The sequence below is a fragment of the Mustela lutreola genome, chromosome 8, assembly GCF_030435805.1.
Source record: "Mustela lutreola isolate mMusLut2 chromosome 8, mMusLut2.pri, whole genome shotgun sequence".
Lineage (NCBI taxonomy): Eukaryota > Metazoa > Chordata > Mammalia > Carnivora > Mustelidae > Mustela > Mustela lutreola.
The window spans coordinates 118,577,547-118,602,552 of record NC_081297.1 but is presented as its reverse complement, the minus strand read 5'-3'; the positions used below and the strand labels follow the sequence as shown (position 1 = coordinate 118,602,552).

At 32.9% G+C, this 25,006-nt stretch overlaps 1 protein-coding gene and 1 pseudogene across 4 annotated transcripts in view; both read left to right on the top strand.

Annotated features, from left to right (window-relative positions):
• The window catches only part of MGAT4C (MGAT4 family member C), a 725,888-nt gene that overhangs the window by 554,250 nt on the left and 146,632 nt on the right, over window positions 1-25,006 (top strand). The window lies entirely within an intron of this gene.
• Window positions 8,873-9,021, top strand: LOC131839936 (U4 spliceosomal RNA; annotated as a pseudogene).

The window sequence follows — 25,006 nt, the reverse complement described above, 5'->3', positions numbered from 1 at the left end:
CATCCCCTTTCTGGAGCTTACACTTGACACAGATATATCTTGCAAGAGCTGTAGGTCACTTGTATTGTAATAAACTGGTATTCACACACAACTTTAATAACCAAGCACACTCTACAGGATGAAGATGAGATAATGGAATAGTAAAAGGTCAGATATGCTCAATCTGCTGCTTCACTGTTTACTGTTATCCCTGCATTTTGGGAAATTACATAATTTAAGAGAGTGTCACAATATATATTCTTTAACATAATGTAATAATGAACACTCACTTAATATATTACAAATATTTTCTCTCTTTTTACCATTTTAGTACATATTAAATAAAGAAAATGAAAACAGAAAAAATGTATTGCTTCACCTTAAAAATATTATATAGGTTATAATATATAATTTTATCAATATTTTATGTAATTATTAAAATTCACAACACATAAATTATCCTTATGTATATAAATTAGATTACCCTTAAAAGAACTTTAAAAGAGAAAATACCAAAAATATTATTACTCTAATAGACATTTTTTGTTATTTTTATGTCCTTTTTCAAAGATTGTCATGTGCATTTTTTACTTTATGGTAAATATTAGCAGAACTGAAATGTCAGACACATTTCTGATTATATATGGATAAATAAGATGAGAAACTCATAAGGATAGTATGCAAAATGACAGAACAATTGCTAATTACAAGTATCATGCACAGGTACTGTCTGAGTTACAAGAAGATTATACAAGAAGAGAGTCTGGGATGGTTTCCAAGACAAAACTATGTTTGAGCTGAATCTTGAATGTGACCATCAGCAAGCCAAGTAGACAGGTTGAAGACAATGCAGTAGTGAAATAAAGGATGTTTCAGAAAGAATGGACATATCCCATATGGAAAAAGGGAACAGCCCATAGTATTTAGGCCTATATGGAATATGAATAAATTTGAAAATATGGTGAGAGATTAAGTTTGAGAATGAAGTAAACAAGATCACGGAGAACATTTTAGGTCACATTAAAGCAATAGTTCTCAAAGTATGGTCCCAAGACCACTTGAAAAGATGTGAATTGTCAAGGTCTCCTCTAAAACTACTGAATCAGAAACTCTGAGATATATCGCTTCTCGGCCTTTTGGCTAAGATCAACTTGTTTTTTAACAATGAAAAGAGGGACACAAGTCAATGCAGTGCATACATCAAGTATTATAAGAATCTCATTTGCATTACTTAACCTTCCAGTGAACTATAAATTAGGAGACAATTTATTTATTTATTTATTTATTTATTTTTATTGTCAGCATTTATTACCTAAATTTTTCAAATGACAAAATTAACCCTTAATTAGCTTAATTTACAGAACTGGTAACATAAAAACAAGAGAATTTATATCCAGATATGTCTGCTTCTTGTTTCTTAAGTATTCTTTGCCACCTTGTAAAAAATAAAATGAAAACAAAGTGTCTAGACAAATACATAGACACAAAAGTAGATCTAGTGTAATAAAGCAAAGAAAATAGAACGAGCCAAAATGAAGATGAACTTATTGTTAGTTGCTTGTATGTCTGTGTGTGTGTGGGGGGTGGGTGGGTGTTGTTTGGTGAGAATAACCAACTTTGAATTTTACAGTAAAAAACATGATCTAGGATTTGGGGGTAACTATTAAATATTATGTACTGTATTTTCCTTTCTGTATATGATTGTGACAATACTGTACTAGCTATGCAATGAAAACATTGTTTATTAGAGACAAATTATACCACGGTATAAGCAAGAATAAATACAAAGATAGAAGGAGAAAGATGAGTATAATAGTATAGATCATAAAAAAGGTCAAGCTTTAAAAATCAAATGTAGAGAAGTCTTAAATAGGAAAAAGGCACAAAAAAAGAAATATCAATGAAATTCCCTTTTTTATTATTTTTGCTTTACTTCAGGTTGACTATATTTGAGAAAAGCTTATCTTAGTGTACATATCCCCCCAAATTTATATAAAATATATGTTATATTTTAACATTTTCCTATCAAATGACTAACAAAATATTCTGCTATTTAGAAATAATACCATGGAAGGTCAAACAAAATACTGATTACTACTGTTAGCAAAAATGTTTTTTTTGAAATGCAAATAAATATGATATATTCATAATTGTATAAAATATTATAGCTCATTGTGACCAATTTCTGCTGATCTACTGCATATTATTTTTAAAAAGAAATAACATTTTGAATAAAAATAAAGTAGCTAATTGGAATATCCTTAAATAATTGTTCTATTGTGGGCACTACAGCTTGAGGTATGATAATAATTACAAAACTCACATCAGCATTTCTAAAAATATATGCTCCTGGTGTAGTAAATTGATGAGTGAGTCATATTGTTTTAGCAATTTTCAGAATATATAAATGTTCACATATAATAAATTTAGTTGCCCATATGAAAGTTGCTTATAGAGAGTTTAAGTGTTTATAGTAATAAAAATCACTATTAGGTTAGGGGTAACAGGGAACTCTTCTAGGATATATAGGGAATCCTGTTTAGGTTATTCTCTCCCTTATACTAAGCAATTTACCACCATGATCACAATTTATCCCAGCCTAAACTGAAAGTCTCCCACAGAACATTAATGCTTGCATTAATGTAGATTTTGCTAGCTAACATTTTTCTCTGTGACAGTTTCATGTTCAAAACTGTATATGCATGGCCCTCTATGCATATAATTTTATGATTATATTTTAAAATGTAATGACTCCATAACTTTATACCCAGAAAATTCATCAATGATTCTAATAACATTAATAAATTGGACCATTAATATTAATTATTTTAAAGATATGTAGAATACATTGAGTCAGAAAACCTGGGTTTGGGACTTTGTTATCATCATTAGAGGTGATCTTACTTTCATTTACTTTCTCACCACTAACCTAAGAAAAAAATCAATGAAGTTCTAATCATTAAAAAATATGTATGCCCTACAGTGTACACAGGTGGTCTTTTTGCTCTCAGTTGAAAATCTAAGGTGTGCCCTTAACAAATGTAAAGAATGTACCCCCCCCCAAAAAAGACTACAAACAACTGAATAAATTGCATAAATCAAGACAAGTAGGTGATAAACTATATATTGCACATAGCTCTAAGGAATATTCTAGTGGAGCATGGATTCTTTTTATGTAATTACATATTTATGAAAATAGTTTATTATTATTTTTGTATCCCACATTAAAATATCAAAAAGCAAGACTCTTAACTGTTTTAAAAACATTTTCGTCCTCAAAGACTATTAACGGGCCTGATACTCTGTAGTTACTCACTGTTTATTAAATAAAATGAAAAATATTTAAATTTTATTGGACAATTACATTGCATTAAACACTATTTTCAGTATGTTAATTTGAAAATATTATTAAATATTACACATGAAGAAATTGAGCTCAGTGATATAAAATAATATTCCCAAGATCAAACAAGGGGCTGAGCCTATATTCAATTGAAAATTTCTGAGTAAAATAATAATGCTTAATACCATGATAATAATAGTAGTAGCTAAAACATATAATACTTACTAAGTGCCAAAACATTTTCTAAGCCCTTATTCATATCAACTTGTTTAATGCATATAACCATCAGTGAAGTGAGTAGGATATTACTCTTATTTTACCAAAGGAGAAAATGTGGCACAAAGAGAGAGGTTATGATGAGTAACCTCTACATAATTACACAGATAAAGGGTTGAAGAGCTTGGATTATAAAGCCAGGATGGTTCAAGTTTTTTGTTTTTGTTTTTGTTTTTTTTTTTTAGACACTAAACATTGTAGCTTTTCAGAATAGCCATTTCTGTTTATGAAGCAACTTGGCCCCTCTATAAATCTACTCTGTAAATAATTACTGGATGTTGAGTACATAAATACATTTGAGGGGAGGGGTGGTGAGAAATGCTCGAGAAATGCAGATTCACTCATTCAGCAAACATGCAATTTCACCATAAGTTTGGGTTATGCAAATCATGAAGAGCACCAAAATTCATAATCCTAAAATTAACTTCTATGATATAATTATTACTTGGCAATGTGTGCTTCAAGCAGCATAGTTAAGTAAAATAAGAAACAGCATATAAGAAAAAAAAAAAAAATTCTTAGATTCTAATCCCCAGCTACAAAATCAATAGCCATTGAACATTTAGTTTACCTGAATCTCAGATTCATGATTTGTTAGATGAGAATTATAAACTCCTGATATGATTGCTTTAATGAGCTACTAGAATTATTATTGACTTAATGTTTGTGGAAAGGCTGTGTACTGCAAGTGCTATGTAAACTTTCAATAGTATCTTAATGATTTATTTACATTTAACTCCCACATAAGGTGGTAAACTTCTTCAGAACAATGCATAATATCTCTTGGAAGTTCCCAGAATATCCAGCAAAATGTCTCATACTTAGATTTTCCCCTAGAGAACAGAAAGACCAAGTGTTTAAGAGGAATGTAAACATTCCTCTGAAATCAGAATTCATTAGCTCTGCCAGCTTAAGCAAATGACTTAAATTCTTTGACTTAACATTGCTCATGGTGGTGGGTAGTAAGAAGGGCACATATTGCATGGAGCAGTGGGTGTGGTTCATAAATCTTGGAACACTGAGAAAAATAAATTAAATTCAAAAAAAAAAAAAATATATATATATATATATATATAATCAGTGACTACTTCATCTGATTTTTAAATAAGACATTGAAACAAAGTTTGCAAACCAGTGACACAATAAATGCATAATAAATGTTACACATAATGAAATATGTATTCATGAAAAGTTAACAATGTATTAATGGTCTTAAACAAGGAAATCTGCATTGTAACATTGAGGAGAATCTCAAAAGATTTTTTGAAATGATCTAGGTTTAAATGGAATGACTTGGGGGTTAAGAGGCCATTTTTAATGACCCCTTAAACACATTGAGCTTGTAATCTACCTTCTCTTATGAAGATTCTTGTTGTATGACCAATCATCCTGGTTTTCTCAGGTCTGTTCTGGTTTCAGAAATTGAAGTTCCTCATTGTAGAACCTATTGTAGAACTCTTGCCTGCACCATAGGCAAAATATAACAATTAGCCACCAATGTTCAAAAAAGTCTAGTCACACAGGAATCCTCTAGTCAAGCAGCTGATGCCATCTCTTCTGCTTTCTGTAACACATCAGATAGTAAAAAGCCCTCCACCTCTCTTCACTTCTAAACCATGAGTTAGTTACTGAAACAACTAAATTCTCATGGAGTATTTCTGGACTGGTTCAATGGCATTTCATGCATTGCTTTCAGTTGTCATATTTTAATCCTTAAATCTGGTATACTTTCTGAGCCTGTCTTTTTTTTTTTTTCCTTTTCTCTAATTTTCCTTCTTTTGGGTATTTCTTGATGCTGACATCTTTGAAGTTTTTGGAGTTATTTGAAAATACTCATGATAAAGCACACGCTTTTGCTGTCTCTATCTCCTGTGAAAATCTTGCAAAATGGGGAAATCGTTAGATATACAACTCTTTTTTCTCCTTTTAATATGTTTTCATTCTGTAAATATTTCCATCTTTCTTTCTCTATACTTTTTGTTTCTTAGCTTTGGTGTTTTTTGAGTATGAAATACACTCTAATCTCCTCCAACCCAAAGGTAAAAGTAGATCAGAAAAGATTGGTTTGTATTGCCTGTGTGTATTTTATCTCAACTTCTCTAAAGTTCCATGCCTCTCTGCTTCATTTAATGATTCATTGAACATCTGCTATCTGCTTGGCTTGTTATTAGGTGTAGGTCTAGAGATGAGCTCATCAAGAAAACATACCAATGAGGATAACATTGATAAACACAAAACGTACAGTAAATTTTTAGAGTTGAGTCTGGCTGAGAAGGAGTGAAATTTCATGGAGTGAAGCTTGAGCTTGAGTTGAAAAACTAATAACTTTTCTTCAGTTAGAAGAGGTTCGGGGAGTACAAATTATCATCTCTAGTCAGAGAGAACCATATGGAGGCTATAACACATTTTGGTGTGTTCAGAAAAGTGCAGGTGGTTCATAACTGATAGAAAACAGGATAAAGGGAAAGGGAAGACTTTCCAGAAATTGGGCTGGAAATTAGGCAGGGCAAGACTATAAATACCTAATACGTGGTGAATGTTACTTTTTTTTCTCTGTCTTTATCTTTACCGGGCTTATCTGCTTATCCATTTGTGGTCTTTGGATTTAAAAACCTGAGTGGAAATAACAGAAGAAAGTGATGCTTTCCCTTTCCTTTTTCCATCATTAAAAAATCCGTGAGTAAAAGTAAAAAAATAATAAAAACAGCTTGCAGTTATATTTATCTTTTGACTAATGTATTTCTTAATATTTTCCCAATCTCATCTCCATCATAAAATTAATTTAAAAAGAAAGTAAAACAAAATAAAGTGCTGCCAAAGAGCCTTGATGCTGTTTAGATTATCTAAGATTGTATTCAACATAGAATGACAACACAGAGAATGAAGCCATAGTGACATAGGGGCCGGGCAGTAGCAAAAAGCAAAGGCCTACATAAAGAAGACATTGCACAGACATGGCATTTCAGGTTGTCTCTGCCTACGACCTCCATACATAATTTCATTCCCTCATGATCCAAGCAGCAGGAACAGTGGAAAGTGTACAATCACAGCACAGCTATGAAATTCAGGAAATTAACACTTTGACAACACTGTTATCTAATCTACAGGTTTTGTTAATGTCTTCAGTTGTCTCGGTAATGTCCTTTATTAGAAAAGAAAGTCCAGAATCATGCATTGCTTTCAGTTGTCATATTTTAATCCTTAAATCTGGTATACTTTCTGAGCCTGTCTTTTTTTTTTTTTCTTTTTTCCTTTTCTCTTATTTTCCTTCTTTTGGGTATATCTTGATGCAGACATCTTTGAAGTTTTTGGAGTTATTTGAAAATACTCATCAATTTTGGGGTTGTGTGATATTATCTCATGAGCTTAATAGCCTTTTGACAGAAATACTTCATACTTCATAAGGACATTGTATGTTATATGGGAAGGTACATACTGTGAATTTGTTTAATTACTGATTATAATGCTCAGGGAAGAGTTTAATAAATCACCAAAATAATTTAACATGATAAAGCTGTGGCTGGGGAGTTTAAGTTTCCAGTTAATCAGACTAAATTTGGACTAATTTGTGCTGTGCTGTGTACACATGTTGAAAAAGATACTACTTTTTTTTCTTGCAAAAGAGATTACTTAGAGGATTTATACTCAGGCAAAAAACGTTTGTTTTTTATTTGTTTCTTAGGAGAGAAAAAGCAGGGAGAGAGGCAGAGAGAGAGAGGGGGAAAGAGAAAATCTGTGCTCAGTATGGAGCCCCACTCAGGGCTCAGCGTCACGACCATGAGATCATGACCCTGAGACCATAACCTGAGCTGAAACCTAGAGTCTGACACTTAACTGACTGAGCCCCCCATGTTTTAAAATACATTTAAAACCATGAAACAGCAGTAGAATAATGTTGCCTATTTCTTGAATAACTTCCACATTCATTAAAACAGATGATATTTGATAAAATAACCAATATGTTTTGAACATTTAAATCCAATTACAGTTTCATCACAAATGGCCATGCTAGTTTTGACAGCTGCTTGTGCAATTTTCTTAAAGTCTTTATTTTAATTCCAGTAAGTTAACATACAGTGTACTATTAGTTTAAGATATACAATATAATGATTCAACACTTCCACACAGCACCCAGTGCTCGCCACAGCAAGTGCCCTTCGGAATCCCCAGTGCCTCTTTTACCCATCACCTCACCCACCTCCCTTCCACAACCATCAGTTTGTTCTCTATAGTTAAGTCTGTTCCTTGGTTTACCTCCCTTTCTCTTATTTTTCTCCTCATTTGCTCATTTGTTTCATTTCTCAAATTCCATATATGATTGAAATCACGTTATTTATCTTTCTCTGACAGACTAATTGTAATTAGCATAATACTCTCTCACTGCATCCATGTTGTTGCAAATGGAGAGATTTGGGGGTTTGTTTGTTTGTTTGGCTGAGTAATATTCTATTATATAAATATACCACCTCTTTATCCAGTCATCAGTTGATGGACATTTAGGCTGTTTCCATAATTTCACTGTCATAGATAATGCTGCTATAAAAATCAGGGTACATGTATTCCTTAGAATCAGTATTTTTTTTTTTTTTTTGTATTCTTTGAGCAAATAGCTAGTCTCTACAATTGCTGGATTGTAGGGTAGTGCTATTTTTAACTTTCTGAGGAAGCTCCATACTGTTTTTCAGAGTAGTTACAGCAGTTTGCATTCCTACCAATAGTGCAAGAGGTTTCCCCTTTCTCTGTATGCTTGCCAATGCTTGTTATTTGTCTTTGTGGTACTAGCTGTTCTAACAGGTGTATTTGTATTTCCCTGATGATGAGTGATGTTGAGCATCTTTTCATGTGTCTGTTGGCCATTTGCATGTCTTTTTTGGGAAAATGTCTATTCATGTCTTCTGCCCACTTTCGAATTGGATTATTTGTTTTTTAGGTATTGAATTTTATAAGTTCTTTATGTATTTTGGTTATTAACCCCTTATCAGATATGTCATTTGTACTTACTGTAGCACACTACAGGTAGACGATATACCTTATTCACTGTTTGATCAAGGGCTAACTCAGAGACATTTTTAAATAAATATTTTAGCAGACTTTTGTTATACCTTAAAAAAGATATCCTTGAATTCTAAATGTTCACTAATTCAGATTAAGCTATTTCCAGTTAGCTTTGATTAATGAGGTTTTATTGTGTTGACTAATCAGCAAATAATTATTAACTGCTTCTGCTTCTTGAAATCCTTGTAATAAACATGGTGAATTGAAAAATAAGATATAAGCTTTGCGCAGTGGCAGTATCGTAGCCAATGAGGTTTATCCGAGGCGCGATTATTGCTAATTGAAAAATAAGATATAATACCTTACCTTAAAAATGTATAATTTAATATGACTACAGCATCATTATTGTATTATTGTACTGTTATCATATTTTTCAATTTCAATTTTACTATTATCTAGTAGAAATGCATTTTTCAATACCAAAGCTATCATAGAGTAATTGCTAAGTGTATGGGCTTTGGTATTAAAATAAAAAGTTTAGGGGCGCGTGGGTGGCTCAGTGGGTTAAGCCGCTGCCTTCGGCTCAGATCATGATCTCAGGGTCCTGGGATCGAGCCCCAAATCAGACTCTCTGCTCAGCAGGGAGCCTGCTTCCCCCTCTCTCTCTGCCTGCCCCTCTGCCTGCTTGTGATCTCTCTCTGTCAAATAAATAAATAAAATCTTTAAAAAAAAATAAAAAGTATTGTGAGATTGAGTCACTTATGGTTTGTCTCCCTCCCAATCCCATCTTGTTTCATTGATTCTTCTCCTACCCACTTAAACCCCCATGTTGCATCACCACTTCCTCATATCAGGGAGATCATATGATAGTTGTCTTTCTCTGCTTGACTTATTTCGCTAAGCATGATACGCTCTAGTTCCATCCATGTTGTTCACAGACCTGTACCCCTGGGGATAAAAATATATGTTTATAAAAAATAAAAAATTAAAAAAAATAAAATAAAAATAAAATAAAAAAGAAGAAAAAAAATTAAAAAATAAAAAGTATAGTTTCAATTTATAGAATTACATATTTCTAGAAATGTCACTTTAAACACTTAAGTTGATAAGCTTTTATTTTTTCATAAGCAAGGTTGTTGTGAGAACTAACGTAAATGAGATGATGTACCAAATTCTCAGGTGTGCAATTTTAATTCAAAGTAGGCAAATGAAGTTAAATCATTTATTCAATAATTATATCCCTTTGCCAAAGATAAGTTTAATATTTAAGATATCTGATTTTTATTTAATACTCTGAATTAATTTGAGAATGAATTACATTTTGTTGAATTATTCTTTTGTTAAATGTTTGCATTACTTTGGTCATTATTTTAAGTAACTTTTTTTTACATTATATAAAATATTGCTGCTATACTATAGAAGAATGGGAAGGTAAGGGTTACTTAGATTTTCTAATATTGTTATACCATATTTATTAAGGTGATACTGGTTATGGCTATTTAATAATATAATTTTATTTAAATACAGAGTTGGGTTTTTTTCCTTCAAAAGTAAAATTAATCCTTGAAAATGCTATATCATGTTTAGAATCAGTAATAGTTTAGGTTTTAAGTTGCATTTTATTACTTTAATAATTTTGTACATGGTTTGCAGCCTGTCAAAGATATACTTATCCTCAGCTCACAGCCTAATCCATTAGAGTTGACTGTAATTCTATGTCTATGTGCCCTTGCTTCTCAACCTCCAATACATTTAGATAATTTTGGCTGAGATACAAAAGTTATAAAAATAACGAAGTTGCAGACAGCAAAGCAGCACACAGTTTCTTTAAGCATGCTATTTTTTCCAGCATGCACAGTGTGCCTATAAATTTAAGTGAATAATTTAGGTACTACTGAATTCTTAAGCTTCAGATTTTGACATGCACAATAATCTATAAGCACTTAGTTTAGTTATTTTAAACCTTGATACTAATGAGGCCAGAATCAACTCCACTATGGCCCATATCAGACACTGAAAAGTAGATGAAACAGCTGTCTATTATATATATATATTAAATAATAGATACGATTTATCGTTACACTTTATAATGTATTTTTGGTATCAAAATGAGTTTGGAAAATGGAATATTTTTTAAAAGGTATTAATTTTCCCTCATTTGTATCATAGTTTTAATCTGATTTGAATCAAAATCCCACAGGGAATGTCATAGCATTTCACAAGATAATTCTGAAATGCTAACAATGATTCAAGTAATGGACCAACTTAAGAAAATAAAATATTTTAAGAAGGAGAAATTTCTCACATACTTAAAAACACTATAAAGCTTTAATTAATTAAAGTTTACTTTATGAACTCATATATATTAAAATAAATATATATATCTTAATGAATAAGTCCATCATCCATATATAATTGTTGTGCCTAAAAACCTACTTGTAGGGGCGCCTGGGTGGCTCAGTGGGTTAAAGCCTCTGCTTTCGGCTCAGTTCATGATCTCAGGGTCCTGGGATGGAGCCCCACATTGGGCTCTCTGCTCAGCGGGGAGCCTGCTTCCTCCTCTCTCTCTTCCTGCCTCTCTGCCTACTTGTGAGCTCTGTCTGTCAAATAAATAAATAAAAATCTTAAAAAAAAAAAGCAACTAATTGTAATTAAAATCTCCTTTTGTCTGACTTCCAATAGCCAGTGTGGCTAAGTTTTAATCTAAATATCCTTGAAATCTGCCCTTTTACTCCTATCTCCCAAATTATCATAATTCCAAATTCAGCATCATTTTTTACTTGGATAAATTACTCATTTGAGTAGCCACATATTCCAGACATCCAATTGCCCTTCCCATATACTCGCCTAAGTGGATTGTTTTAAGTTCAGTATTAATCTTTGATTAACATTCTTCAGTGACACACCACCATGGCTCTTCTCAAGCCAATGCAATGCCACTAAAACATTCTGAACAGCCCTGTTTAATCCAGCTCCTACCTCCTCCTCCAGCTAGGAGAAGGAAGTCTTAACTTCCTCCCTCTTTGTCAAACTGGCATTCTTTCAAATTCCTGAATGTACCCTGTGCCCTGATCTCCAAAAACTCAGCTCAAAGTCACTTATTCAGCAAAACCATTCCTGTAATCCTGATCTAAACTTATGAAACATCATACGTTTTTCTATTGAAACAGTCATAGTTTTTGGTTGTAAATGTGTTGTGTGATTACCCAATTAGTGTCTGTCTCTCCCATTAAACCTTAAATGATTTTATACGTGTGATTTGCCCAACATTTACTCTCATTATCTAACAGGGTGCCTGGCATAGAGTAAGTGCTCACTGATTATTTAATATATGATTAAACAGCAAGACATAGGCACTTTGGTTTTCCAATGTATTTTATTTTCAATTTTAAGAGCATTGAATGTCATCTAATTTATACCACTCTGCTGCCCACTTACCTTCACCAGAATCATCAAGTTAACACAGAGCTGATAGGATAAAGTTACAAATCCTTTGACCTGGCAGACATAAATCTCTTAAATCATGGCTACCCTTTAAAACTCATTTCATACTCTAACTCTCTATAAACCCTCTGCCTTTCCCAAGTTGATTTACCCTTTATCTCCCAAAGGTATCCCATATTCTTCTATTTCAACATGTCTCTGCTTCAGGTCCCTTCAGCTCTACAAAGTCTTACCTAAGGGGAATGTTATTGTCTAATACTGTGTGTGTTTATATGTATAACTGTATAACTATATATATATATAAAATATACATATCTGTATACCAAACTGTATATATAGTTATATACAATTATACATATATAATTGAGAATTTGCTGTTTACTGTCATGCTACTTTCATATCTTCACATATCTATGTCTTTTACAACTAGATTTATAATTATCACACATATGAAAAAGTTTTTTTTTTTTTTTAAGATTTTATTTATTTATCAGAGAGAGAGAGGGGGAGAGAGCGAGCACAGGCAGACAGAATGGCAGGCAGAGGCAGAGGGAGAAGCAGGCTCCCTGCTGAGCAAGGAGCCTGATGTGGGACTGGATCCCAGGACGCCAGCATCATGACCTGAGCTGAAGGCAGCTGCTTAACCAACTGAGCCACCCAGGCGTCCCATGAAAAAGTTTTTATACATGAAATCATGTTCTTAATAAGGATTTTCCAAAACCTTATTGATTAATTGACAGATGGATTAAAATTGGAAATTAAGGATTGAACTAAGGAATTATAAAAAATAGTCTTGGGCAAATGTAAATTCAATGATTTCATGCGATGTCTTAGTCGATGTAATTCAAAAACAATTCGTAATATCAAGCTAAGATTTCAGGAAGTTTTAATTTTTCCGATCAGTAACCACAATGCATTCATATTACAGAGGGTGATCTGATTAAAACAGGATTTTCCAGGACTGATCTAGCAATAACGTGGATTTATTCAGTAATTCAACAAATAAATCTGTTATGTTCCAGACAAAGGATTAACACTATGATTGTGAAAGTTTGTGAAGATGATCAGAGTCTGGGTCTTTAAGAATTTTCAGAATTAAGGATGATTAATATTAATTTTCAGTCCACAATGTCATGGGGGAAAGTCTGCAGAAATTCTGGTAAGAGTTGATAATTATTGCACTGAGATAGAATTATACTGTGAAGATGTTGACTATGAGCTAGAGACTGCAAAGAGAGATTGGCAAGACTTAGACACCAATTATAGAGATTTTATTCACAAAGAACTCCACACAGTATATGAATCAAACTGCCTGAGATACTTATTGAAATGCAGATTTCCAGGGCCTAACTCAGCTTTATTGAATCAAAATCTCTATGGGCTAATGGCAGACATCAAGCCATTTAAGATAGATGTAAAATATTTAACCTGAGGATTAAAAACATAGTATTTAAAGATAAGCTAGGAATTTTGGTTTCTCAGTTTGTGGGGAATCTGACTAGAATATTCTCAAATTACCGGAGATATAAGGCAGACAATTTGGAGGGGTGTGGAAAAAAACAGTTAAGCAAATAATTTATTTAGCTTCTATGTAATTCGAATTTATTTATTTATTTATTTTTACAAATAATCACTTTCTGAGTTTATAACATTTATCTCAAACATGACTGGCTGTCCATAAATACTCATTGACCTAGCATCTTACATTACAGGCCTTATACTCTTCAGTTATTTCTTTGTGAATGATTGTAGTAATTTTAAATATTTAATATTCTTTAATGACCCAGTTTACCTATTGTATTATTTTCATGAAATTCTCTAATTTTTATTTTTCATATTTTATGTAAGTGTTTTACAGTTCTCTTAAATGGGCATAGAAGATTGCAAACCTTCAGCATCTGGTTTTATGTTGTTGATTCTTCTAAAATAAAACATTGGTACTAAGAGCTAAAGTTATATTTTTTCCATTTTATTTATTATTGTGAACATTTATTTTCTGAATACTTTTCACAGTTACATTTCAGTATTTTAGTCCTACTTTAAAGCAGCCAAATTCCAACATCAACTTGTTTATTTTTCTAATAAAGAATTATTTCAAAAATCAATTAGAAGACTACTCTAGCAGACAAAAGTGATCAAAATTCTAATTTACCCTGTTACGAATTTTATATTTTAATATGTAAAAAATATATATTTTTAATGATATTTCTTATGAAAGAGTAGGCTTTATGAGGTATAAGACATGGGCACTAAATGAATACATATGCATGATGGAGTCACCTTCATATGCTCTAGAAATACACAGTTGAATATTATTATGATCCTTGCCCTCAAGCAGTTTTTGTTTACCAGAAAGAGACGTATATGTAAGGTCGAAGATCTAGTGTCTACCATAAATGTATCATTGTCAGCAAAATTGGTATTATATTTTAAAATTTTATTTGGTCAATATGATGTGTTCATTATCATTTCAATCACCTTTAACTATTGCTGCCCCATCATTTTTTTCTAATTGATTAATATTCTTTATCACCAAACTATTGAAGTTACATAAGTGGATTCATCATTTTTCCTAAGTTCCTTAAAACTATTTTTATTTACCTGCATAACAAAAATATGCATATTAAAAAAGTGTGGTGAATAAGAAAGCAATAATGGCATTTACTTTATTTGCATTACTTAATATATTCTTTATGCATTGCCTTTAATCTCATTGTGAATTAATTTTTTTCATTTGAGGAAGTAATACTTGAAAAATTATCATTTTAAATTTTATATGGATATAATTGATTATAATTTTAGATTCTGGATTAACCAGTGGTCATTATGCATACTCTTATAATTATACCATGACAAATCATAAGTTAAAAAATAAGGAAATTTAATCATCTAATTAGTTCATGAATACAATTTCAGTTAAAAAATTTACATTTATACTTGTTAAAAATCTTGCCCTTTTACATATGCTTCTCTTTTATATTTGTCCGTACTAAAATGACTCATACTATGATAGTATTTACATGTCCTGTATGATCTATATATAACAATTTTGAAGTAACTCCTTTGAGTAAGATAATATGGGTTAAGAGGTTGTATGCTGAGCCTAAATTACAGCAATAGCATACACCAGGAGGGTGATGGGAATAAAGAGAAGGGAGATTGACTAAATTGTCCATTAGGTTTAAAAAAAAAAAATTAAGCTATTTTCATCTGGAGAATTATCTTGCTCTTGTGGAAAAAAAAACAAAACACAGATTTTGAGGCAGACTGACCAGAGCTATATTTGCTTTCTAACATTTGTTAGTTGTGAAACTCTGGGAGAGCTACTCAAGCTTTCTGATCCATAATTTACTTAATAGAAAAATGAAGATATCAAAACCTCAGAGAGATTTTCTGAGCACATAATAAAATTGATACATATTTTCCCCTGCACTCTAGAATTAGAATCATTCACACATATTTTTTCTGTATTATCTCTTTATACAAGCTCACCCATTTCATAGCTATCTCCTGCATGCCAGTGGCTCCCAGATATACATCTTTAAATGTTGCATTTATTACATTATAATTTTCTAAAAAATGAATTCAATAATCTCATCTATGTATAAAGTAAACACATACCAAAGAACCTGTTTAACTCACTAATTGATGACAGGATGTTAAAATTTGTCCAAAGAACATGTGCCAAAATATCTATAGGTATTTGTTTAAATATGTGTACATGTATGTGTATATAATATGCAGTTTAATACAGGAATGTTGGGACAAAATTTCTGAGTTAGAGACAAAACTGGTTAGTGTCTTATAGGGCAAGAAACTGTAGGCTTTTTTTCTATTCCACCAGACAGAAATTACATTCGTATATACTCAACAATAACAATAACAGATCTACAAGTTAGCCTCTATCCCTACAATACAGTTGAAAAATGGCCTAGTTCATAGAAAGTCTTATGAAAGAACCCAAAGTCATCTCTTTTTTCTGTTTCCAATTATATATATGTGTGTGTATATATATATACACACATACGTATATATGTATATATGTATAGTTTGTATATACACACGTATATGTAATTTTGTATTATGTAACAATAATATATAATTATATTATAAATATATGTAATACTTTTTTTTTAACCAACTTGACATTTCCAGTTTGCTGTCTACTAGTGTCATTATAGCAAACCTATCTGAAACATTCACATACCTTCATAGAAAGTCTTATGAAAGAACCCAAAGTCATCTCTTTTTTCTGTTTCCAATTATATATATGTGTGTGTGTATATATATATATATATATATATCTACGTATATATGTATATATGTATAGTTTGTATACATACACACACGTATATGTAATTTTGTATTATGTAACAATAATATATAATTATAAATATATGTAATACTTTTTTTTTTTAACCAACTTGACATTTCCAGTTTGCTGTCTACTAGTGTCATCATAGCAAACCTATCTGAAACATTCACATACATTCAACCAGTTCATTCCTTTTTCATATCGGAAAATAATACTACCATCTCTCCATATATTAAAGCCTCAACTCTAAACATTGTCACATCATGTCTTGCTTTCAGTACTTATAATCTGTATTATAAATTATATATTTTGCACGAATTTCCATTAGTACTTCTATTCCACGATACCACTGTCTCTCACCTATATCCCTGTTGTGGTTGCCAGGTCACCAGTGCTTCCAATCTTAACTCTTTACAATCCATTTTCCTAGCACATGCCACTCAGGCATGCAATGGCTGCCCATTACACTTAGATACAAAATTATTACTCTGGTCTACAAGGTTCTGTGATCTGGCTCTGGACTAACTTGCCACTTTACTTCATACTATTCCATGCTATACACTCACTGTTCTTCAGCTATATGGATCTTCCTGCTTCCTGAGTTCTCCAAGCTCTTGTCCACTTGGACAATAGTTTATCCCTCTTCCCATAATGCTCATCCCAGAATCATCTTCTTTTATCTGGATCTGTGCTTAAATATAACCCCTTACAAGAGGCTTCCTTGATCACTGAATTTATTTTATTTTTTATTTTTTCATTATTTTTAAAGTTTGTATTTATTTGAGAGAGAGAGAGAGCATGTGCAGGGTGTGGGGAGAGAAGAGGGAGAAACAGACTCCCCCATGAGAACAGAGCCCAGACTTGGGGCATCCCAGGACCCTGAGATCACAACCAGGGCCGAAGTCAGATGTATGAGCCACCCAAGGGATCCAATCAGTGAATTTGCATTAAGACTTCTCCATTACTCTGTATCATGCCATCTCACTTTATTTTCTTCAAGGCGTAACCCAAAATCTTACTAGTTGGCCCTGCTTCTGCTGGACTATAAGCCCCTTAAGAACATTTATTTATTTGTCTGATTCAGCACAATGTCCTCAATATCCAGAAAAGGCCCAGATACATGATAAGCGCTCAAAACATTATTTGTAAATAATAATAATAATAATAATAATAATAATATATTATATATGTATAATATATATAATGATAATTTTAAAAATGAAAGACACACATGAAGTGCTAGATAAGCTAAGCTCTCAACAAAAGTGAGCTTCTTACAGAAAATGGTTTGATCCACCAATCACTAAATTCACTTATTAATTTTTCCTAGTTCTAGCTCTGGCTAAAATTGTAACTAGATTCAAATATATTGTCAGAACCTATCGATCACTTTTTCAGTGACTATTTGTGACAAGGCAGTTTGGAATTTCTTCAAGAAATAGTCTGTGTCATATAAGTACTGCTTTATGGTAGTAAATGTAACATTTTGTATAAATACGAATTCCAAGAACTTACCTTTTTCTTTTCAACATGCCTTGATAATGGCATTTCTACATCTCTAAAATGTTTTTGTTTACAGCATCAGAATCCATTCTTTACTATAAAGTTCACGCTCAGAGAAAGAAAGGACACTCACCATAAGAACAGAGCATGGGCAGTGTTTTGACTTCCAAATGACAATTTTAGGGATACCTACCCATCTGATTTGTAACCAAATATGTGAAGTGGGATCTAAATTGAAGCTGCCTCAAGGGATTCAAAGATGTCTGTTTCCTGCTTTTATAGGGTTATATTTCCATGATTTATCTCATGCAATTTATGAAATATTCTATTTTGTTATACTTGCCTAGTGTGTACGAATGTACTAATTTGGTGACAGATCCCTTTCCCTCTCCCGGCTCCTCCCCGAGGTGGTCTGAACATTAGCAAATTCAAGAGCTTCCCTTCAGGAGTAGGAGAACTAAAGGTCATGTACTTGTTGGATTTACAGCTGCTTGTACTAAGAGAGGGCAATACATTTTTTTATTCTTTGCTTTTAATGCCAGAGAGCCTATGACCCTATGGCATTCTCCAGCACCTTGAGGGGCATGCAATGGCAAAGAGTATTAGTTTTACAATTAGTAGTGCAGATTAGAATCTGTGGAGTAGAAAATATAATGTTTGTACTGTCAGGGTCAGGGTATAGTATCTTTAGCAGGACTGCAAAGTGATCTGATCTAGATTAGACACATTAGCAAATCACTAAAAGATCCCTGGGAGACTGCGAAAAGAACAAGGAATGAAAAAAAGGGGCTAACTAGAGAGTTCTACATACTGATCATTTTTTGTTTGTTTATTAAAGAAAATACTGGGAACATGTATGTATGTAGGTGTGTGGGGAGTGTTAATGTAAATGCATTTTTCAACATAGACATTCAATCATTTGAACATACATTGTGGCACTAGAACTATGCCTGATATTTAATGGCCACTAGCTAAATCCCTAAATACTTTCTGAATGCATGTTATGGGGATAAGAAATGTATTTCTAAGTCGAGTAGTCCTGTGAGATCTACCATTCCACAAGAGGAACCCACGTAAAAACCTGGAAACGGGCACCTGAGTGGCTCAGTTGGTTAAGCATCTGCCTTCGACTCAGGTCATGATCACAGGTTCTTGGGTTCAAGCCCTTCCTCATGCTTCCTGCTGTGCAGGCAGTCTGCTTTTCCCTCTAACTCTGCTCAGCCCAGCTATTACTCTGTCTCAAATAAATAAAACCTTATAAAAAAGCTGGAAACAGGATAAGCTTACACACTGTTGTAGGGCTGATGCTTCAGAGAAAGCCACAGGGAATTGAAAGACAGCTCCGTCTGACATGCAGGAAATCCAGAAGCTGAAGTGAGAGCATCAGGTCAGGCAGGCTGTCTTAGAGAGTTTAAGCAGGAGGTCTGTGTGTTGGCAGGATTGCAGAGCTTGATTGTGAACCTGGCAGCAGGTGTGAGATCAGGACGAGAGGCTGGATCATGATAGTCAGGAGACAGAGCTGAGATGTCCAGCCCTAGGGCCCAGAATTTTATGCAAGAATCTGGGGAAAATAAAGCTATAGAATAGCCTTAGTGACAGGGACAAGGTAAGGCCTCATTTAAGAAACAAGGGCATAAAAGCATAAACCCGAGCTTTAACTACAACTATCAGTTAGACCTGCTATTGACTGAGGCACTTGAATTATGGAAATTGGTCAGTAAATCAGAAAAGTAATTTAAAATAGGTTATTATTACAAATTTCACAAAGTTATAATTAGGTAACTTAAGATTTTATTTTAATAAAATATATAGATGTATACATTCTCCAATCTTCATTTAGTGCCAAGATTTTTTTTTTCCTCTGTGTGTGGGTCTATTGATTTGAATTCCACTTTATATGAAAGGGCGCAAAAGGGTTAATTCAACAGACCCGAAGGACTCAAAGGCTGTACATTCCAAAGAAAGGCTTATCTTCAGTACCAGCCTTTGGCTGTTTTTTTAGGAGATAATTCTGAACCCTTGAAATACACTACTGCGTAAGAATATTTTTATATGCCTGAGGTCTTGGGCCACTCTGTACTTAAGGTGAACACCTGTTGCTGTCGTCATCGTCATTGTCGTTGTTGTTTTTATGCCTGAAGTTGGGGCCATACTGTACCAGTTTGACCCACGTAAGTTTAAGTTAATAATATGATGTATGATGAGCGCCTATTTTTGTTCTGAGGGAAGCTGAGATCTGAGTAGTTGAGGTCAGTCTTGTTGGCACTATCGGCCTAGTTTACTGACCTCCAGTAAAAATTCTGGATATCTAGAAGTGAACTTCCCTGATGGGAAGCACTTTCCATGGGCTGTCACATATCATTGATAGGAGATTTAAGTGTGTCCCCAAGCAGTTTCATTGGGAGGGGACTCCTGACTTTGCCCCATGCAGCTTTTCCCTTTGTTGATTTTAAAATGCATCCTTTCTCTGTAATAAACCATAACTATGAGTATAATAGTTTTTTAGAGTCCCGTGAGTTCTTCGAGAGAATTACTGAGCCTGAGGTTTGTCTTGGGAAGCCCTGACATAATTTCCTATATACACCACACCCAAAATACATGGTCTACGATCTCTGGGTTTTGTTTCTTTGAAGAGAAAAACTTAATAGTATTTGGAATCTGAGCGCAGGTTCTTCCCAGATTTTATGATTTTTGAGTTAATGGAAAAGTTCAGCTTCCAAAAACATGTATGAGAAGTAATGCGATTGACTCTTGTTGGGTATATAGAAGAATAAGAGGGAGTTGAAGTTCAGGGGTAATTGTCCTTGAATAATAATGCAATTATTGAGCATGTAGTATTTGCGAGGTATTATGGTATGCAGTTTATGTTTAAACTCACTTAATACTCAGTGGTGTCGTTTAGGAGAAGTCTATATGGATATAATGAAATGAATAGATATTAACAAGCTAGGATGATTCAAGAAACAGAGTTTGAGTTTCAGCTTATCTTATTATGAAATATTTTCCTCAATACTCTCTATTTTACGGAGGGCTTTATATCCATTTTATTGAGAACCATGTTTATCCTTCATAATTTTATTTTTGGAGATAAAATTTGATACAGTATTCTAAATAATTCCAAGTCATGGATTGAGGGAATGCAGTTGAGACCTCCATTCAAGAATTAGTCTAAACGGAAATAGCCCACAAGGAGTTTCAACTTTAAATAGTTTTCTTTGTAGTTTTCTTTCCCAGTATACGTTGGAAATGGGAAATTGAGATTATGTGAAATATACCCAAATAATACCAAGAGATTATGTGAAAGTATCCAAAATATGAATATTTTTATGTTAATGTAAAATCTTTTCAAGATCTATTACATTTTGTTTAGTATAAAGCACCCACTCTTTCACAGCTATGGGATGCTAAATGTTACTGGTCATCAAATGAGATGTTCAGGGAAGAGAGCAATATCTTAGATGCTTGGAATCTTTTTAAAGTAAAATATGTAACAATTAATTCACTTCAAAAAGCATTTAAGGATATGATATGCATTGGAATTTAAAATGTTGAACGTAAACTTTAGTCTCATATAATTTCCTAGTTTTACTAGTTTTACTGATGTTAAAAGGACATATCTGTAACACATTTATCTCCTTTAATATTAGAACCTTAAAATAAGAATTTAAGGAAAGATAAAAAATTCAATTAAATCTGAAAGTCCGTCCTTTCAACATTAAATACTACCATCTTATTATTATTTTGAATGTGAAAGTACCCAAAATATAAATATGTTTATGTTAATGTAAAAATCTTTTAAAGACTTATTACATTTTGTTTAGTATAAAGCACCCATTCTTAATTTTTACAATAAATAATAAATCTTACGTTCAGCACTAGAAATGAGAACTTAAAATGTCATGTGTCAGAGACCCTCCCACAGATATATCATATCACAGCTAAACTTTTATTTTTCCTTTCTATAATTGTTCACAAAATAAAAAGGGGGCTCAGCAGTGCTTGAGGAGAGATATAAAAATCAAACATTAATTTTATTCAGATGAGATGATTTGTATGCAAGCTGATCAGGCTACAAGCTTATCTCATTACCAGCTCAAGGCTGTGAACATTTCATCATTTCTTAGATGCCATTAAGTTTACTAATATGACTGCCTGCATTGTGTATTAAAAATGTGTGGCTGTTCTGCGATTCTGTATAATGATGAAGTGTTTGTGAATATTTATTACTTCAGTCTTTAGTGCTCTCAACTTTATACTAAATAGCAGAGTTAATTGCCTATACTGTTCTGATTGCATTGTTTAGAGAATACTTTCTCTTCTTCCTCTTCAGTGGCAGAGTTATTAGTAACATGCAGATTTTTTGAAGTGCAATAATTGGCATGTGAACACTTGCACAGACATGTAATTGCACCCCAAATTGAAACACAGTAGGTACAATTAGTCTCTGGTAGGGTCAATTAGCTCCATGCCCTTCTATCTGGGAATGCAAGTGGTCAGTCCTGCTGATTTTAAGCAGTTACAGAGACACTGATTTGCATATACAATTTCTTTCAAACAATTATGGTAAGAATATAATTTTTAAATACCAAAAAATGGAATGTTTGCAAGAAGTTCTTTAAAACTGGACACATTCATTAGTCATTCACTTTATTATTCTCTTCAAAATTGGTAGTTCCATATAAAATAGTTCAAAATGGATTTTGTTGTGATTGTTTATATTTTTTTGTTTTGGTTCTTCCAATATATCTCTGCCTTTTGTTTTGCTCTTATTGGAACCCAGTAAATGTATATTTTTTAAACAAAGCTCTGAAATCCAGACACTTGAGATTTCACTTTAGTTTTGTCTCTCAAATGTTGTCTTAAGAAAACATTTTATTTTTCTGTATATGTTTCTACACTGTCCAAATAACAGGCACCCTACCTATGTATTACAATTTGTAGTGCTTTCTCCCTCAATCACTAATTTCAGTGTTATCATAAATAACTGTAGTAGTGATTTAAGACCCTACATATGAAAACTTTTTCTCAATATGATTTTCAGGTTTCTGATTCTCTAATAATTCGCCATGCTTTAGCAATTTCTCCAACTTGGAAGGAAGCAAGCCAAGTTTTCTTTCTTTCTTTCTTTCTTTTTTTCTTTCTTTCTTTCTTTCTTTTTTTTTTTAATACTTTATTTATTTATTTGACAGACAGAGATCACAAGTAGGCAGAGAGGCAGGCAGAGAGACAGTGGGGAAGCAGGCTCCCTGCTGAGCAAAGAGCCCATGCAGGGCTCAGATCCCAGGACCCTGTGATCATGACCTGAGCCGAAGGGCAGAGGCTTTACCCACTGAGCCACCCAGGCGCCCCCCAAGTTTTCTTCTGTAAATATCTCTGATGCCCTCTCAAGTCAGGCTTATACTTGGTTCAGACATATACTAGTCAGAAGAAATAAAATTATCATAAATAATAGGAAAGACTGTAGTATTGAATTTTTGTTTTTTATGTATTTCTGCTACCTGGCTTTTTTCTGCCCTTACCTCACTCAGTCTCAGACACTTTGATATTAGACCCACCTTTTTCTAGGTCCAAGATACATATGAACTTCAAGCTGAAAACACATCATACAAACACACATTTAATAATTTCCAATATGCCAGATCTTTTGGGCTAGGCATTATCAAGACAAGAAAAAAATCCATGCATTGTAGTTCAGATGGGCCAGCGGTTTAGTTTTCTGCTGAGTGGTGTGCGATATAGGCAAGAGTTTACAATATTACAGGGCAGGTCAAATTAAAGATAACTAAGATATTGCCAGGTATGGAAACAAAAAGAATAAAGGAAAAATGGATATAAAAGTACATGTTATCATCTGGAATAAAGATTAGAGGCTACAAAGGAAGTATGAAGCAAGGTAGACTATTGTCAATCTGAATCTCAATGATAATGACCTTTAAATTATGTTGATAGCTACTGAGAAGCCACCAATTTTTTTAAACCAATTAATAAAATAACATCATAGAATTTATGGTAGGGGAAGGTTTCAAGAAATTTAAAATGCTCAGAACTATCTGGTACTACATTGTCTTGAATGGAGACTTAGAAAGGCCATTGGGTTGAGTAAACTTGCAGGTTCTATGAGAGATTTAAATAGCATAAGAGAATACGAAGCAGGAGTCAGAAAATAACATTCTACTTAAAATACTTTTTAAAAGAAAGTTCCAAGTAGATAGATAAAAAGATAGATAAACTTTTAATTATCAATCCAGAGAGTAGAATGTGAAATGTAGAAATCAGGAGGACTAATGTAAAACAATAAAAAGGATCATTTCCCTTGGAGAACAAAGTGCACAGTCCCTGGCCAGTTGAAAATCTTAGTACGCATTGAAGGGAAAAATAAAACAGAATAGGTGGGTTTTTCCAAGCAAGTATGGATGTTCATTTTACCTGCAGTTTTCTGAACAGAATAATCTGTCAGTCACAAGTAGTTAGAATATACAGCTAGTAAAAGGGGTGGATTATTCCATGCCTGGCTGGTAGGAGAACTCACAGATCACAGTCTCAGCTCTGGAGATCATAGGATATGGAATAAGGAAATATTTATCCAGAAATTGATAAACTGTTAAAATTTGATAATATTCTTCATCTACATTCTAATCAGAAACATCTCTTATTCCAAAGGGGTGCTGTGGGGGGGGGGAGTTAATTAATAATTTTAATGAGACATTTAATGTGCTAAAATGTTCATATGAATATTTTTTATGCCCCATCTGATAGTACAAACTTATTATCAAGGCTGTGGCTGGAACTGTGTTTTGGCACTGCTCCTGTGGATTCTAATATTGAACAGGGTTTCTGGTGGAAAGTAATTAGTGTTTTGGGTTTTGGTTTTTTTTTTGCCTTGAGCATCTCTTCCTATTCCTCCTACTTATCATAATCACCAAAATACTTCGTTTCATATATTTCTAAAACATTCATTTCTTTGTATATCAGGGTTCTAATAATGATCAAGTAAAATAGGTAAAGTGGATAAATGATTACCAGATTAGTGTAAATCTCACCTCATTCATTTTTCTGTGATTAATAAATCATCCACAAATATAAACATATTTAATTTCCTAAAATAATTCCTTACAAAACACAAAATCTGCAGGAAGCACCTCTGAACACCT